The sequence below is a fragment of the Euprymna scolopes genome, chromosome 13 (genome assembly GCF_053919585.1).
Source record: "Euprymna scolopes isolate OS-2025 chromosome 13, ASM5391958v1, whole genome shotgun sequence".
NCBI lineage: Eukaryota > Metazoa > Mollusca > Cephalopoda > Sepiida > Sepiolidae > Euprymna > Euprymna scolopes.
In genome coordinates this window covers 890,407-907,500 of record NC_136494.1, presented here as the reverse complement: position 1 = coordinate 907,500, position 17,094 = coordinate 890,407, and the positions used below count along the sequence as shown (strand labels likewise).

The 17,094-nt window shown below is 35.7% G+C and overlaps 1 protein-coding gene, 1 non-coding gene and 1 pseudogene across 4 annotated transcripts in view; 1 reads left to right on the top strand and 2 right to left on the bottom strand.

Moving 5' to 3' along the window:
• Positions 1–17,094, bottom strand: part of LOC145291913 (beta-1,4-galactosyltransferase 3-like) — a 367,549-nt gene that overhangs the window by 201,422 nt on the left and 149,033 nt on the right. The window lies entirely within an intron of this gene.
• Positions 8,875–9,048, bottom strand: LOC145292488 (U2 spliceosomal RNA; annotated as a pseudogene).
• Positions 16,199–16,308, top strand: LOC145292637 (U6 spliceosomal RNA). The gene has a single exon (XR_013869599.1). It is a non-coding gene; the product is annotated as a U6 spliceosomal RNA (small nuclear RNA).

Here is a 17,094-nt window from a genome sequence, read left to right as displayed (position 1 = left end):
TCCAGATGATTGTATAATGAATGCCGACAGCCCACTTGGGAACGCTGATCATGCAGTGATAATGGTTGAAATCGCCCTAAACTCTAGAGCTAAAACTGAAGAGCCAGTGCTCAAAACAGCGAGATATTATAAAAAGGCTGTGTGGGAAGCCATCAGAGATCTTATCAGAGATGCCCCATGGGGAAATATTTTTTCTCTTCCTGCTGAACAGTACGCAAATGAGACCACTGAATGGTTCAAAGCTGCAATTGAAGCACATATTCCCATGCGGAAATTTTATAGCAAGCCCCACTCTCCCCAATAGTTTACTTCTACTTGCGCAACTGCCATTGCTCAAAGGCAGTATGCATACCGCAGAGTTAACCGACATAAGTCCGGTTCAAACAGACAGAAGTATATAGAAGCTAGAAGTAACGTTAAGAAAGAAATAGCGACAGACTGAAATCACTAAAAAACGCATCGAAATACAACAATTAGGAACTCGTGACTTCTGGAAATAATGGGCAATCAACAATTCCCCCACTAACCAACAATTCCCCCACTAACCAACAATCATGAGGTTGTTTGCTCAGCAACCGAGAAGGCTAACATGCTTGCCAGTTGGTTTTCCTCAAACTCCACACTGGACCCTTTCAACCACCCTCTACCTGACTTTCCTATGCGAACAGACGCTACGCTAGACAATCTGAAAATCACCCCTGCTCAGGTGCATGCTATCATAAAAAACCTTGACACTTCAAAAGCACGTGGACCCGATCTCATCCCAGCTGTGCTATTAAAAAGTGCTCAGCCGAAGTAGCTCCAGTTCTCTCCAAACCCTACAAAAAATCCCTTAATGAATCTTGCTTTCCATGTTGTTGGAGAACTGCTTCTGTGGTACCAGTATTCAAGATTTCTGGCGAAAGAACTGACCCAGCAAATTATCGCCCCATTAGCCTCCTCCCAATTTTTTTGCCAAAATATTTGAGACAATAATAAACCATGCTCTAGTCCATCACCTTATAGATGCTAAACTTCTGACTGACCAACAATATTGATTTAGACAAGCCCGTTCCACAGCAGACATCCTAACTGTAATCTCTGAACGTATATACCATTCACTGGAGAAAGTGGGGGAAGGCAGAGCGGTAGCTCTAGATATATCTAAGGCTTTTGACAGGAAAATTAAATCATACGGTATCACTGGTAGAATACTTAACATAATTAAATCCTTCTTAGGTAAGAGAAAAATCCAGGTTGTCCTCGACGGTCGTACATCTAAACAATATGATATAAATGCGGGAGTGCCCCAAGGGTCTATCCTTGGACCTCTGCTGTTCCTGATATTCATAAATGACTTCCCAGACAAAAATGCCTCTGAGATGGGTATATATGCTGATGACACCACACTCTATAACAGGCACAACAGGAAAAAAAATGAACACATATCTAAAGAAATGGCAAAACACTAGAGGATGACCTCCAATCTGTAGTGGAATGGGAACAAAAATGGATGGTCACGTTCAATGCCGCCAGGAAAAAACTGGTTTCATTCAATAATTACAAGAAACCTTCTCTACCACCTATAGCAATGGCCAACGACTCTTTATCTGAGAGTACATCTTTCAAACTCCTTGGTCTAATTTTCACAGGAAACATGAGCTGGAATAATTACATTGAAAGCATTGCCAGAGCCGCTGTAAAGGAGGTAGGCTCTCTCTACCGTGCTAGAAAACTACTAACACTCGAGAGTATCCTGTACCTCTATAAGGCCACCATTCGCCCATTTATGAAGTATTGCTGCCATATTTGGACTGGTGCATCTGCTGCTAGTCTCTCGCTCCTAGACAAGGTTCAAAGGAGAGTCGCCAATCTGATAGGCCCTGAACTGGCATCTAAGCTTCAGCCTCTGTCCCATCGACGAAATGTTGCATCCCTCTGCCTGTTCTACAAGTATTTTAATGGTGAATGTTCTGACAAACTGCAAGCACGTGCCCCCACGACATAAACACCCTCGACAAACCCGACAGGCAGCTAAGTCCCACCTCCACAGAATAGAGATCCCTAGATGTAAAATATCTTTCTACTCCAGTAGTTTCTTCTCCAGAACCGCTAGACTCTGGAATTCCATTCCAGGTCCCTGCTTCCTCAACTGTACTGACGTGCAGAAGTTCAAGTGTAACGTGAATCGACATCTTGCTGCCCAAATCCCTACATAGTACCCCAGTTGTTATTGTTCCTGATAGTAGTCCCCTACATCAAAGTGGCAATGTGCTTTGTTTGGGGTTAAAATGTAATAAACAAATAATTAAAAAAATATATATATATTATATGTTCAAAATCTGGTAATGAAAGATTTTTTAATCATGTCCAAACGCATTTTATTTCCTTGTAGTGGATTAATTGTTATTAATTCTTCTGATGAGTTTAGGGCAAAATACATTCACTGATTGATATAATAATTAAGTGATTGATTTTGTGCTACGAAACAGAAACTGTCAAGAATTGTTTAAACTGAATTAAAGGAATAAATTGTAAGACGGTCATCATCATGATATTTGGAATGTAGACTTTTGTCATTCATTCATTATATGCTCTGTAATAACATTGAGCTTCTTAAATAAGAGTTGTATACATAAGAAGGAACTATAATTGGATAAAGAATATTTCCACACACACAAACACACACACACACACACACACACATATATATATATATATATATATATATATATATGTATATATATATATAAAGTGAACGTGTCTGTCTGTATGTGTGTATATGTAGTGTGTGTGTGTGTCTGCTGTGTATATTTCCCTACGCATTAACTCTGACAATTTTAAGTCTACAAACTCGAAATTTGATATACAGAGTACTGAGATTTGGGAAAATCTATGTGATCGGTTTTCGGCCAGAAATTTGGCTGTTAAGGGGTCAAAGTTCAACGATTTGACCTTTGAGAACTCTACCAAACTCCTCCACTAATTTTGGGTCTAAAGACTTGAAATTTTAGATGTCGGTTACTTGGACATGGATCTAACTTTATAATTTGATTTGAGCCCAAAACAATAAATTTTAAGGGGTCATAATAGGAGTCAAAGTTTTAAAAAATTGATGGCTTTTTTTTTTGTTCAGCATACACCTCCAAACACCCGGGCAACGCCGGGCACCCATGCTAGTATATCTATAAAAGTGAACGTGTGTGTGTGTGTGTGTGTACATTTCCCTACGCAATAACTCTGTTAATTTTCAGTCTACGCACTCGAAATTTGATATGTAGGGTACTAAGATTTGGGAAAATCTTTATGATCGGTTTTCGGCCAGAAATTTGACTGTTAAGGGGTCAAAGTTCAACGATTTGACCTTTGAGAACTCTACCAAACTCCTCCACTAATTTTGGGTCTAAAGACTTGAAATTTTAGATGTCGGTTACTTGGACATGGATCTAACTTTATAATTTGATTTGAGCACAAAACAATAAATTTTAAGGGGTCATAATCAAAATAATCAAAATATCATATTTACGCGTATTTTACGACCGGGCAATGCCGGGCAGCCTGCTAGTATATATAAATAGCATTCCAAATAACACCGTAAGGCGGGGAAAATACCGTAACCAGGGGCCGAAAAACATCGTATCCCACCTCGTAACTTAAAAAAATTATCCTAGGGTCAGCATATCCTGAGGTTCTATTTTATATGCATTTTTTAAAGTTCAATTCACAATTTTTGAAAACACGTGTTCTTTTATTTTCTCAGAAGAGTATATGTTACAGATCTGTTTCGTTAGCAATCTTCAACAAACAGTAAAAATAATGTTATTACTGTATTTTTGAATGTAGCAAATTCTTCAGACAATTCTATAAAGAATTTGCTACATTCAAAAATATAGTTATCACATTTTTTTGTTTGTTGAAGATTGCTAACGAAACAGATCTGTAACATATACTCTTGTGAGAAAATAATGTGTTTTCAGAAATGGTGAATTGAACTTTAAATATATATATATATATATATATATATATATATATATATATATATATATATATATATACTCTGAATATTACTGAGCACCAGACAAATGTAATATATTTCGTATTGTATTATTTGTATTATATTATTGTTTTTCCTGCTATAACTGGAAAAACATCACTTGGAATATTTACAAGAAAAAACATAAAAGTATATATATATATATATATATATATATATATATATATATATATATATATATATATATATATATATATATATATATGTTTCGTAGCGCAAAATCAATCACTTAATTATTATATCAATCAGTGAATTTATTATGCCCTTAACTCATAAGATTAAGAATGACGTAATGGAAACATATTATAAAATTTTTAAAGCTTCTCTTCCAATTTTCGGGTGTTAATCATGTCAAAACGCAGTTTATTTCCTTTTGAAGGATTGTTGCTATTTCTTCTGATGAGTTAAGGGCATAATAGATTCACTGATTGATATAATAATTAAGTGGTTGATTTTGCGCAATGAAATAGACACTGTCAAGAATTGTGAATATCAACTAAATTAAAGGAATAAATTTTATGATGGTTAACATCATGAACTTTGGAATATAGTCTTTTGTCATTTATTCACTATATTACTCTGTAATTACATTGAGCTTCTTAAATAAGGATTGGTATATATATAAAAAATATATTTCTACAGAAATATATATAAGTAACCTTGTCTGTCTGTGTGCAGAATGGTCCGTATCCAACTATACTGTCAATTTTTAGTTTACTGACTTGAAACATGATATATAATGAATTTAGGGTTATGGAACAAATTCCATTTTAGCCTTTTATGTAGAAATAGCTAAGTTGTCAAAATAAAAAAAATAGAACTCAGCAGGCGTAAATCGATAAAACTTGTTACTGTTACGCATACGCAAATATACATTTATGCCTTTATCAACTGTATTTTAAAAGCTTTTACACGTTTATGGACTTAGCTCTGGTGGTAACGAATAACGCTGGAGCGCTAAATGTTTTGGTTTCGATTCTAGCTGATGGCACTCAACTCATGTATTTTTTAACTTTTGGAAACACTACTATATATTCGGTACAACACCAATAGAAAAGTGGTTTGTGTTGGATTGTTCGGGTTAGGGTCTTAAAATATTTTTGATCATTCAAAACAAGTTAAAAAATATCCTAAAAAACAAAATGTAGTTCATTAACTTATTAGAGAAAATTATCAAATAGATTCTTAAAACGGAAGTAGAAAGTAGGAAGTAATTGACATTACTCTTAAAAGTCACGGAAAAATTAAAAGTGGTTTCATTTAATGTCGGTACTAATTTATACTAACGATGTAAGTTATACATTTAAAAAGAATACTTAGAGCTAGATTTCTGGTGTGGTTCCTGGCACATTTTAGACGACGATAGAATCTTGGAAAGTGTCAAGAACCACACCAACATTTGATATAACTTGCGTTTAAAAATTATGTTTTAGTGAAGCAAGAAAATAATGGATATACAGTAGAACCCCGGGATACGGTGGCCCTAGGATACAGTTTTTGCAGGTTACAATGTTGAATACGATATTTTCCGGCCCCTGGTTACAGTATTTGCCCCGCCTTACGGTGTTATTTATAATGTTATTTGATTATATAGATGTGTATTATATACTGTACTGTATTTTGTTACTAATTTTTAATGCCGCATCCCGGTGTCCTACTGTATATATATATATATATATATATATATATATATATATATATATATTCACTATCCATTATATATATATATATATATACACTATCCATTATATATATATATATATATATATATATATATATATATATAATGGATAGTGTATATATATATATATATATAATGGATAGTGAATATATATATATATATATATATATATATATATGTCGAAATATAGAAATATATATATATATATATATATATATATATATATATATATATACCCGTTCACATACATCTTTCACGATAAAGATAGAACTCAGAATTAGATAGAATCGAGCAATTGCATCGACAACGGACAACGCCAGACCCAAAGTGGGTTTCGATGTACTGCATCTCATCAGTGACGTGTCTAATATATATATAAATCGATGGAAGAATTCAATTATATATATATATATATATATATATATATATATATATATATATATATATATATGTCATCCACATATAGTACTGTGTCGCTGTTTCACAGCTCATCAATGTGGCTAGACAGACAACTGCCTCAAGCCAGAATCGAAACCCGACCGCCCAAATGACAGTAAAGGCTTCGCTATATGGCCGCTGCTGTGTAGGTAATGAATTAACGATGTTTTGGCATCGTCCAAATGCCTCCGTTCGATTTGTTTACACAAAGAGCGTCGCTTAATACGCTAATGGCAGTTTGTATATCACTGCCGATTCATCGAATTTCGATGTATGAGGTTTCTGCCACGGTTTCTGCCACGGTACAGTGAAACAAGCTGCCAGAAGCGGTGGTCAGTGTGCAGACGTCCAAATAGTTCGTGATTACGTCGCTAATTTTTGCCAATGAACCTGTTTTGCTTTGATTTGATGAAATTGTTTAATCAGTAAAATATGGGAAATATTAATCCGTGTTTAGAAAAAAGATTCAATTCTATTCAATGTCTACTTTTAATTAAAAATAAACAAAATTTTACTTTGTTTCACTCCAAAAAAAGGCGCATTTCAACTTGAATATCAGAGACTACTATTTGGGATTATGTCTAACGGGGGGGGGGTTGAGCCGCGAGATACTGTTTACTTAAACTTGAAACTTTTGCATGTCAGTATAGTTAGAGACGCAGGAAACAGGAAGGGAATTACACAGTCTAGTAGTCCAAGAGAAGAAACTATTAGAGTAGAAGTTTTTCCGGTATATAAGTGTCCCAATAGTGATGGGGTGGAATATTGCTGCTTGTTGATGTGTTGCGTTGTGTGCACTCAGTATATAACTGCGTGGACAAATGATCGCCGGACAAGTTTACCGACGAGTGTATATTTGGAATGACAACTAAAAGACTCGACTGTTTACAAAAGAATTCCAGTTTATTTTAAACAATCTTTCTTTACACTTTGGTGTCGGTTGTCACTGACTCCACTAGCGAGGAGAGAGGTGTTGGTAGAGATAGGTTGCGTGGCGGGGGTGTTGACAGATGACAGACTTGTTCTCACCGCGTCGGCCGGCTACTCTCTTTTTAAAACCAAAACATCTTTGTTTATATTGGTATCGGTCACGTTTCTCTAGCCCCAGCTGCGAATGTCAGCTGCATTCCGATCTGGTCATAAAATATTTGTTGATGTTATTATTTTTGATTAATTCAAAGCATAATTGTCCCAATAATCCACAACCGTTGTTTTCGATTGTAGGCCAATTTCCTTTTGTTTGTTTGGCCTTGAAACATCACCGCATTCCAATTATGTGTGTCACTAGCTCAGGTGACGCTCGTGTCCAACATTCCATATTGCCATGCTTAAAACGTGACCCTCTCATCACGTTCTTGGCTTGCCTCTCCGATTTCTTCACAGCCTGTCCCCTTATTATACAACAGATTACGTCAAGGAGGCAGAAGTTCTATGAGTTCATCAGAACAAATTCCATTAAAGTATTTATAAAACAAGCGCGGGGATGAAACATTGTGGCGATGGGACAGAGGTTTGAGCTTGGCCGATAGTGTAGCATTTATTAGATTTGAGACTCTTTTTTGGACACTGTCTAAAAGAGAGAGAGAGACCAGCGGTAGTTTTAAATTTATTGAAACACTAGCGTACTGATTTATAGAAGTAAAATCTGCCCTGTAATAATGATGATGATGATGATGATGATGATGATGATGATGATGATGATGATGATGATGATGATGATGATGATGAAGATGATGAGAATGATTATGATGATAATGATGATAATGATGATGATGACGACGGCGATGATGATAATGATTACAATGATGATAATGATGACGACGATGATGATGATAATGGCGACAATGATTATGATGACGACAATGATTATGACGATGTCGAGGACGATGATGATGATGATGATGATGATGATGATGATGATGATGATACATGATTAGCATTTTTCTTTTCATATCAATAAGATGATAACTGTTGACATTTAATTCCCCGATATCTTCCTAGTTAGATTTTTTTCTGGAAAAACATCGGGTACTTACTAGAGAGATCATTTGAAGGTTGCCAACATCCTTAAGTGAACGTGTTTTTGAAGAATGAACTGGATTCGAACTTGGCACCCCTAGATTTCCACTCTGTGGTTAATCATATAGCCGCCGTCATCTCCCTACTACTGCTAATGATGATAATGATGATGACGATGATGATTAATCCTGGATGCTTATACACCCTATTCAAGCAATTATCATCATCCAATTGCATTTCTATCAATTTTTTGTCAATTTTTTTTCATAAAGATTCTGTTCCAGAAAATAAGAACGCAAAAGAGAGTTTCGCAGAGGAACGCTTGATGACATTTTTAGAATACGATAGATAATGAAAAAGGATATTTTAAAAGTTTCACACTTCACTTCATAGACTTCAAAGCGGCTTTTGAAAACCATATAGCGGAAATTGCTTTAGTCGATTGGAGTTGATAAAAACAAGGCTGATAGCCATTAGTCGCGTGCTCTCGTGTAATGAATGAATGCGTGAATGTAAGATTGATATGAAATTCTTAAAAATAAACTAAAATGACCGAAAAATGGGCTGAAATGACTTAAATAAATAAAAAGTAAATGACTTAGAATGACTTTAGTGAACTTAAGGATGAATTGAATGACCTTAAGAATGACGAATGCTTAAAAAATAACTGGAATCCTTCAAAAACAACTTGAATGATCTGGAGAATGACTTGAATAGCTTTGAGATTGATTCGTTGTAAAGTGGGTGATCATTTTACATTTAATTAATACAGAAAAGTGATCCCCCACTTTATATCACAAAGTTACAACCATAAGTACAGCATGTAGTAAGAACAGATACTACACTTTGATCTTAGCCAAAAGGCAAGAAAAGCGGTATTTATTTGCTCCCCCACCGAGCAAATTAGGCACAAGGCCGATTTTTTATGTGAGGAGTGAAGAGGAAATGGGGACCAACTTCCCGGGGAGTAGGGGAGCTGGATAGTGACAATTGATATGAAGGGTTGCCCCTACACTGACCAAAGTCTTATATGTGGGGCTGCCCCCACATATGGTCTTTGCTTGCAGTATCTGTTCCGGCAGATACTACACTTTGATCTTGGCCAAAAGGCCAAGAAAAGCGGTATTTATTTGCTCCCCCCACCGAGCACATAAGGCACGAGACCGATTTTTAAAGTGGGGAGTGAAGGGAAAATGGGGACTAACTTCCCGGGGAGTAGGGGAGCTGGATAGTGACAATTGGTATGAAGGGTTGCCCCTACATTGACCAAGGTCTTATATGTGGGTTTGCCCCACATATGGTCTTCACTTGCAGTATCTGCCGGAATATATACTACACTTTGATCTTGGCCAAGAAAAGCTTAAAAAGCTAAGAACAGCATCTATTAACAACAGACCTTTGACCTTAACCAAAAAGGCCAAACACAAAAGTATTACGGACAGACCGCCAGACGACCGAACTACCGACAGACCGACCGAACTACCGATGGACCGACGGAGTGACTTATAGAGTCGCTTGCACGCGACTAAAAATCATAAACATTTTTGAAAACTGAGACAGGAAAAGTGGCAGTTACATTTATTGGGTGGATTTCTATCAGTATTGTGTTTCATTTTCGATTTTTTGAGCGATCTTTGAGACTACAAAGATAACCACCTCATGTCGGCCATCTTGTTATCGTTGTAACTTAGTAACTCGGCACTATCTGTGTTGTTAATTAAAAAACACTTTAAATTAGATTAAAATACAAAACTTATCCAGGTAGATAGAAGAGTAACTTATTTATTTGTTATATATTGGTTTCTTTGCCACTTTTTCGGTTTGTTGTCTCAACTAAAAAAAAGCTATTTCCAATTGTTTCATTCAAAAGAATTATTTTCAGCAATGATTAAACGATTAAAGCAAAATAAGAAGAAGAAGAAAAAAGAGAAATGGATGACAAGAAGTAAAGAAGAATGGAAGTTTGATTCGAGCAGCTCTGAACAATTCAGATCCGACTCGGATCACTGAAATCTTTTCCTCCGATCAGCCTTTTGTCAATTGTAGAGTCTCGTTTATTATCTCATTACAGAAGAGTTCCAACAGCAAGTATTTCTTTTTATTCTAATTCATATCAATTGAAACAACGTTCCTCTCTCCATTCTTACTCGGGAAAACTACAAGGACGTCCTAAAAGTAACACTACCAATTTTTTAACTTTGAGTTAAAAAATTGGTAGTGTTACTAAAACGTCGAAGAGCTATGAAGACTGGAGTGGTACGATTAAAACGAGCGCTCTTTTGTGCTCCAATATTTATTTTTCTACATAGTTACCACCATTCTCAATGCACTTTTGCCAACGAGACACAATGGCTGTGCATGGGCGGCTGGAGCGCGCTTTGTCATACGAGAGTCGTTTTAAAAGTAAAGCCTTCTATTTTGTTTGAACTCGAAAAGTTGAAGACCTACGAAGACAGGAGAGGCATCATTAAAACAAGCGGCATGCTGTGATCCAGAATTTATTTTTCTACATAGTCACCACCATTCTCAATGCACTTTTTCCAGGAATTCAGTAACGTGTTTGTTTCTGACGCAGTTCCGTGACAGTGGCTGTTTTCTAAGAGTCTTACTGTTATATAGAGGTTTCATTAAAAGAGAGTCTTATTAAAAGTTATGTTGTTGAGTGATTGTTCGTTTTATTAAGAGGGGTGCTGTGAGACTCAGAGAGATGTTGTTGAGAGAGGGATGTTGTTCGTGTTATAAAGAATGTCGTTGTTTCTGTTATGAAGATTCATATATATTAAAAATGTTCGTTACTTAGAATTGTAATGGAAGCTCTTTGAGTGAGGAGATAGTGTTCAGACAGTCTTAGTGTAGATATGAGATGTGTGTGTCATGAGATTTTATAACACAGACATATAATAACAATTCACTTTACCTTTTGGTAGAATCACAAACACAAAGACGACGTTTATAAAACACATGATGGGTTGATTTCTTCTCACAACCGGCCGTGGTTTTCTCATCAAGAATTCAAAGCTTCACATATTAAGTTTCAAAGTGACCGTCTCGCTTCTAGACGTTCGAATTCCAAACTGCAGACTATCGTCTGTCGTTCTCAAACTCCCTCTGAGTTTCTCCCCCTGCTTCTGTCTGCTTAACTCTAAAGTTTTTCTATCTATATCTAGAACTTCCCATTTTTCTATGACGTCATACACATGTTAAAACATGTGTCTTCTTTTCACGTGTTCTGGACATGCGTGTCCAAAACTTTTTCCTTTGTTTACAAAAGGAATTTTAACCTATACTCAGTAACCTATATTTCCAATATGTTAAAAACATGTTTATTAAATTATCTTGTAGCTGCGTTCTTTCAATTGAATTTTCATAACAAAATTGACAGTGCACATTCTTTTCTTGAAACTATTTTATCTCTAAGCTGTTTAACATTCCATTTTCTAATTCTCACACGTAATCTATTTCTAAACCTAAATTACGAGGTTCGAATTTCGTCTATTGCTATTTCATTTTCATTTTAACTAAATCTCTCTATTTTTATACTTACATGAAAAGGGAACAACCCTTATCATGTAACATCCCTCCCTTCCATATTTCACAAAAAAAATGTATGCATTTTTAAATTTAGTACATTTTTTTTTCTACATTTGGGCGGAATAAAATAATAACAAGATTACTTTTAGAACGTCTCTCGTATGTTGCCGAGATTGGCGTTGCTCTATGGACCGAAAGGAAAATGGTCGAAAGTCCGTTGGGAAAAGAATGTCGGCTAGAATGGTCAGTTAGTAAATGGCATTTAAGAAACACCTTATTCCTATCCAAGTTGTTATTTAGAACTGCTATGCAAAGGTCAATAAGTACAGCTTGCGTAGCTTAAGTAGTCGATTAAGGCTGTTCCGTCGCCGCTACCACCACCGCCACTGATATTTGTAAAGCTCAAACTACCCCCTCGCTCCACCCTCGATTCACTTGCCTTTGAATGATTGCTCGATTCTTTGTAGAACTTCACAATCTGTCTTATTATTACAAAGGAATCAATCACGAGGAGGAATAGAAGGCGGGAGTCTCACACTTAATGGCGTACAAGGAATGGAATTGGTGAATTAAATTCTGATTCCAGCAAAGAGAGTTCACTTTATTTTTTCTGGGTACTTATGCCGGATGTAGACCGTGCTACATAGAGCATCTGTTTTTTTTTCTTTCTTTCTTTTTTTATTTTGCTAATCATGCATATTAACTTACTGAGCCATTGCTTATGGTTAATGTCATGACTTGTCATAGGAAATGGACGACGTTAATCAATTTAGCGATTATGTTCCACGATTTTTTGTTTGTTTCATCTGAATAGTATATTTAAAAATGACAAATAAAAATATTCGTAACCTGATTTATATTCATATACTAGACAACCCGTAACCCGTTGGGCCAGTATGTTATATTAGCTATGGAATTAAAATGTATGAGCGTGGCAGTTGTGACGTGAAGAAAATAGTTTTTTTTTACATAACAGAAACATTTCTATGAAAGTATATTAAAATGAAAAAAGAATATAGATAGATTTCTATGAGTCGTTCTGTTTATGATTGTTTATTTTTGGAAAAAAAAACTTACAGCCATTGAATTATAAGTGGTTTGCCATACTTGTAGGTAAATGTGCACTGAACAGATACCATAATACTTAAAGTCATGATTGTCAACAGGTTAAAGTAGATTTATTTCTAAGAAAATTGAGTTAAAATAACTTAAACGTAATACAGAAATGAACGATGCAAAAAAATGCAGAAAGTATTAACAATTGTTTATTTGGATAATTTAAACGCAAAAAAGAAGCAATTGGAACGCTGAAAACGTACACAGTAAAACAATACGTTTTATTGTCGCGTTGATTATTTTTTATGTACGCATGCGCAACCGGAAGCAGCTTTTCTTTTTTTCAATGGCGTCGAATTGTTCAGGGTCCCCTGACGAAGTGTCATTGACTGAAACAGATGACTGTTTGTAACAACCAAATGTGACTGTTTACCCTCAAATAATAAAAAAATATTTTGCTCTTTTTATCGAGCACTATCTAACAACCTCGTTGTATTCATTAGTCCCTACTTTTGAACACCTTAAATCTGAATTTATATATATATATATATATATATATATATATATATATATATATATATATATATATATATATATATATATATATAAAACGTAAAGAAATGTAATTGGGCGTATTTAAAAATATTTGAAAAATAAAAGAAAAACGTGTATAAATATATTAAACTACTCTTGGTTTTATTTGGAAATGTGTCAGCACTTATCAAGAGAAAAAGCCCCTCGAGGATATTGGCAAAGTGGTGCAGGATGTATTCGATGATGTTATTGTTAGAAGAGTATCAGATAAAGGCAACATTAATTGCAGTTGATTGCATGATGATGATGATGATGATGATGATGATGATATTATGGGCATCTTTCATGTCCCTGTCTAAAAGAGAGAGAGACTAGCGGCAGTACCCCAGTGACCCCTGAAAATTTACTTCTTTTTTATAATTTACGGACACACCCTCAAACCCAAGGTCCGGTTTCTTGTAATACAGAGTTAAGCCCCTTTTCTTTAGTTGAAGAAAAGACATAGAGTTTACACCTGACGAAGGTCGTAGGTTTCATCGACGGAAACGTTGTGCCAATAACAGCCAAGATATGAATAATTGTCCAAACAATCAAAACATTCATATCTCATCTCAAAAATTCAAAATTGCATTAGGTCGTTCATTGTTTTACTCGTACATATAAATCATCAGCATACAGCATCTCTTCTGAATAACCTGTGCGGAACTCCCTGGAAAGTGCTTCAAAGATACAAATGAAAAGCAATGTATTTTAATAATAAGATTAATATATTACTAGCGGGACCTATGAAAATTCCACAGCAGACTCTTTCATATGTAATATATTGATGTTGGCATTCTGTGAATGTTCAGCGTAAATGGAGACGCCCTGATATTATTGGGGTTCTTTTGTTAAAATTGCAAAGACATTTATCTAAGCTAGCAGGGATTCCCGGTGTATCCTGATTGTAAAATACGTTTAAATATGATATCTTAGTTTGTGCAGATTTTTATGTATATATTATAGAGTCAATTTTCTATCGATTCTTATATATTATAAATTTGTGATTTCAAAAATTAAAAAATATATCTTGGGTGCATCAGTTTGAATCGAAACCGAAACCAAAAGTTGTGAAGAATTCTTGATAAAATTATTCACGATAAGAAATGAAAGGGCATCTATAATATGAATCTCACCTGTCTGCTCAAATGTATGTATGTATGTATGTATGTATGTATGTATGTCTAAAACTTTCAACATAGGCGACGGATTTTCACGAAATCGGTATCGTTTTGAAGCTCGATCCTTCGGACGACAAATATCGAAAAATTAGCTAAAAATATTAATTCCTTCATCCTTAAACATTAATTCCTTCACTTCACCACTTCCGGTTCGCAATGAACGCAACGGCAAAGACATCACGTCATTTTTTTTTACACGTTCCTTTCCTCCTTCGTGGTACGGGTTCGAGCCTGCCTGCATACTACGGCTTTTTTTTCCTTCTCAACACACACCTCCAAACACCCGGACAACACCAGGCACCCAGGCTAGTAACAATTAAACGACAGTCACTCGGAAGAAAAAAGATGTAAGCGTGACACACAAGATAACACACACGTTGTCGTATTTATGTATAGATGTTATTTCAATATATTTGTTTTTGTTTTTGCAAATGCTTTTTGATTCTCATTTTTATATAATAAACTAGCAGGGAGACCCGACGTTGCTCAGAATTGAATGACAATCAACGAATGTTCCATACCAGTTCCATACTAGACATTTATTGGCATCGAAAACGGTGAACTCTCCCATTTTTCAATCAAATCGATTGACTACCTGCTCAAATTGTGAACCCATCACAGTGCACTGGGAAGAAGCTTCGCATGCCTTCCCACAGTGACTTCATCCACAATAAATTGCACTGTAGAGAACCTACTGTTGATTTCTATACATAATGGCTTGAATTAAAGTTTAAAATGTAAAAGTCAAGTATTATGGTTCAATTGTTCTAAACAGAAAATCCATTTTGAATGCACCCCTATCTTATCAAAGATCCTACTGTTGATTTTATATGCCCGGGCCCTTCTGCGTGTGCAGTGATAAAACTTTTCAAATGCACTTGTGATGTTAGGTTTTATTGCTCAAAATCAGACTGTTCTTTCTTCAATTTGATTTATCGATTATTGATCCACGATTTTCGATACTTATCAGAGGCATTCCAATACATAACCTATCTAAGAACACTCTCAGACATAATGTATATTTGTGTTAAATTTCATAAAAATCGTCCCAGCCGTTTCAGAGTCCATAGGAAACTCTCTCCCACTCACTCACACACACACACGTACACCCACACATACATACACGCACGTACACACACAGTGCCTTTTATATTTAAGTAGAGACTTTATATTGAAAACTACAGATTAATAAATGAATAAAAGTCAATAGTTGAACATATCTATTCTATCCATAACATATATGGATGTGTAAATACATATTCATAGTCTATAATTAGGGTTCTGGCCCGTGTCCAAGCTGAAAAGTTAATCTGGCTCAATCATGAGTCAAAGTTGCCTATGCATGTCGTAACGTTTACAAGAGAATGAGCTCATATGATCTTAAATCCATTTTTGATGAGACATTTGTATTTTTCATACAAATAATTTGCTTACTGTTGACCTGTAGATATTAAACAAACAAAGCAAAATATTTGATCACAGCTCAAGAAAACTGTTATGACTCAGAAAGAGAACTGATGCGATTTGAATTGAAACCGAAGATCAAAGAAGAATAGAGACTACAATTACTGTAATTGCTGATCTAAGATCAAATCTTCTTTTGGCAAGTATGCGTGTTTGCATGGATATGAAGGATCAGCTACCACAAGTTTATGTATGTATGTATGTATGTATGTATGTATGTATGTATGTATCGCTTCGGCAGTACATATACTAAAATTGGAACAATACAGAGAAGATTAGCATGGCCCCTGCGCAAGGATGACACGCAAATTCGTGAAGCGTTCCATATTTTTTTTTTATGTCAGATCATGTCATGTGCTACTGGTACCATGTAACCCAGTACTACCTGCCTCATGGTCGGGTCACCGGCGACTAAACTGGTTCCCCCACCAGACTTGTTTGGTGAGGAGGGCGGCTAGTCTCCCTGAAGGATTAAAAACAAGACCTTCCAAAGGGCGAATGAACTCTTTTTCTGGGTCAACGGCCAACTAGCACCGTGTGTATTTGTGTGTGTGTGTATGTGTATTGGGGTGGAGAGGGCTCCTGTAAGCCGTGGTGAAGGCAACCTTTCTAGGAGAAGCAAATCTCTGATTTAAAAAACCATAACGCGGATGACCATTACCCGCATTAAGCTGGTCTGCAGTTTAATTTGTTGCTGGCTATCTTGCTCTTGCTTGTTGCTGGATCTCAACATTTTGAACCGAGAGAGAGACTTAGCTGTCGTACAAAGCTAAGACTCTGTAACATCATATTTGTATAGATACTCCCTCAGGCATTTGGGCTCATGGATTTTAAATGTCTGAAGGAGTGGCACTCGTCTGACAAGACGTTGCAATCATCATGTATGCATGTATTTTATCTCTGTCTATATAAAGTTAAGTATGTGTACATGTTTATATATTTTGTATGTTCCGGATTCACTTAGATTGATTAACCGATCATTATGAATGAGCGTAACATAGTGCATATGAACGTATGGGAAAACATCAGCAGCAGCTGTAAGATAGCTTGCTTTCGAGGATTAGCAGCAGTCGCCCCCCCCCCCCCAAGGCACATATGCAAATTAGGAAGTGTGGTCA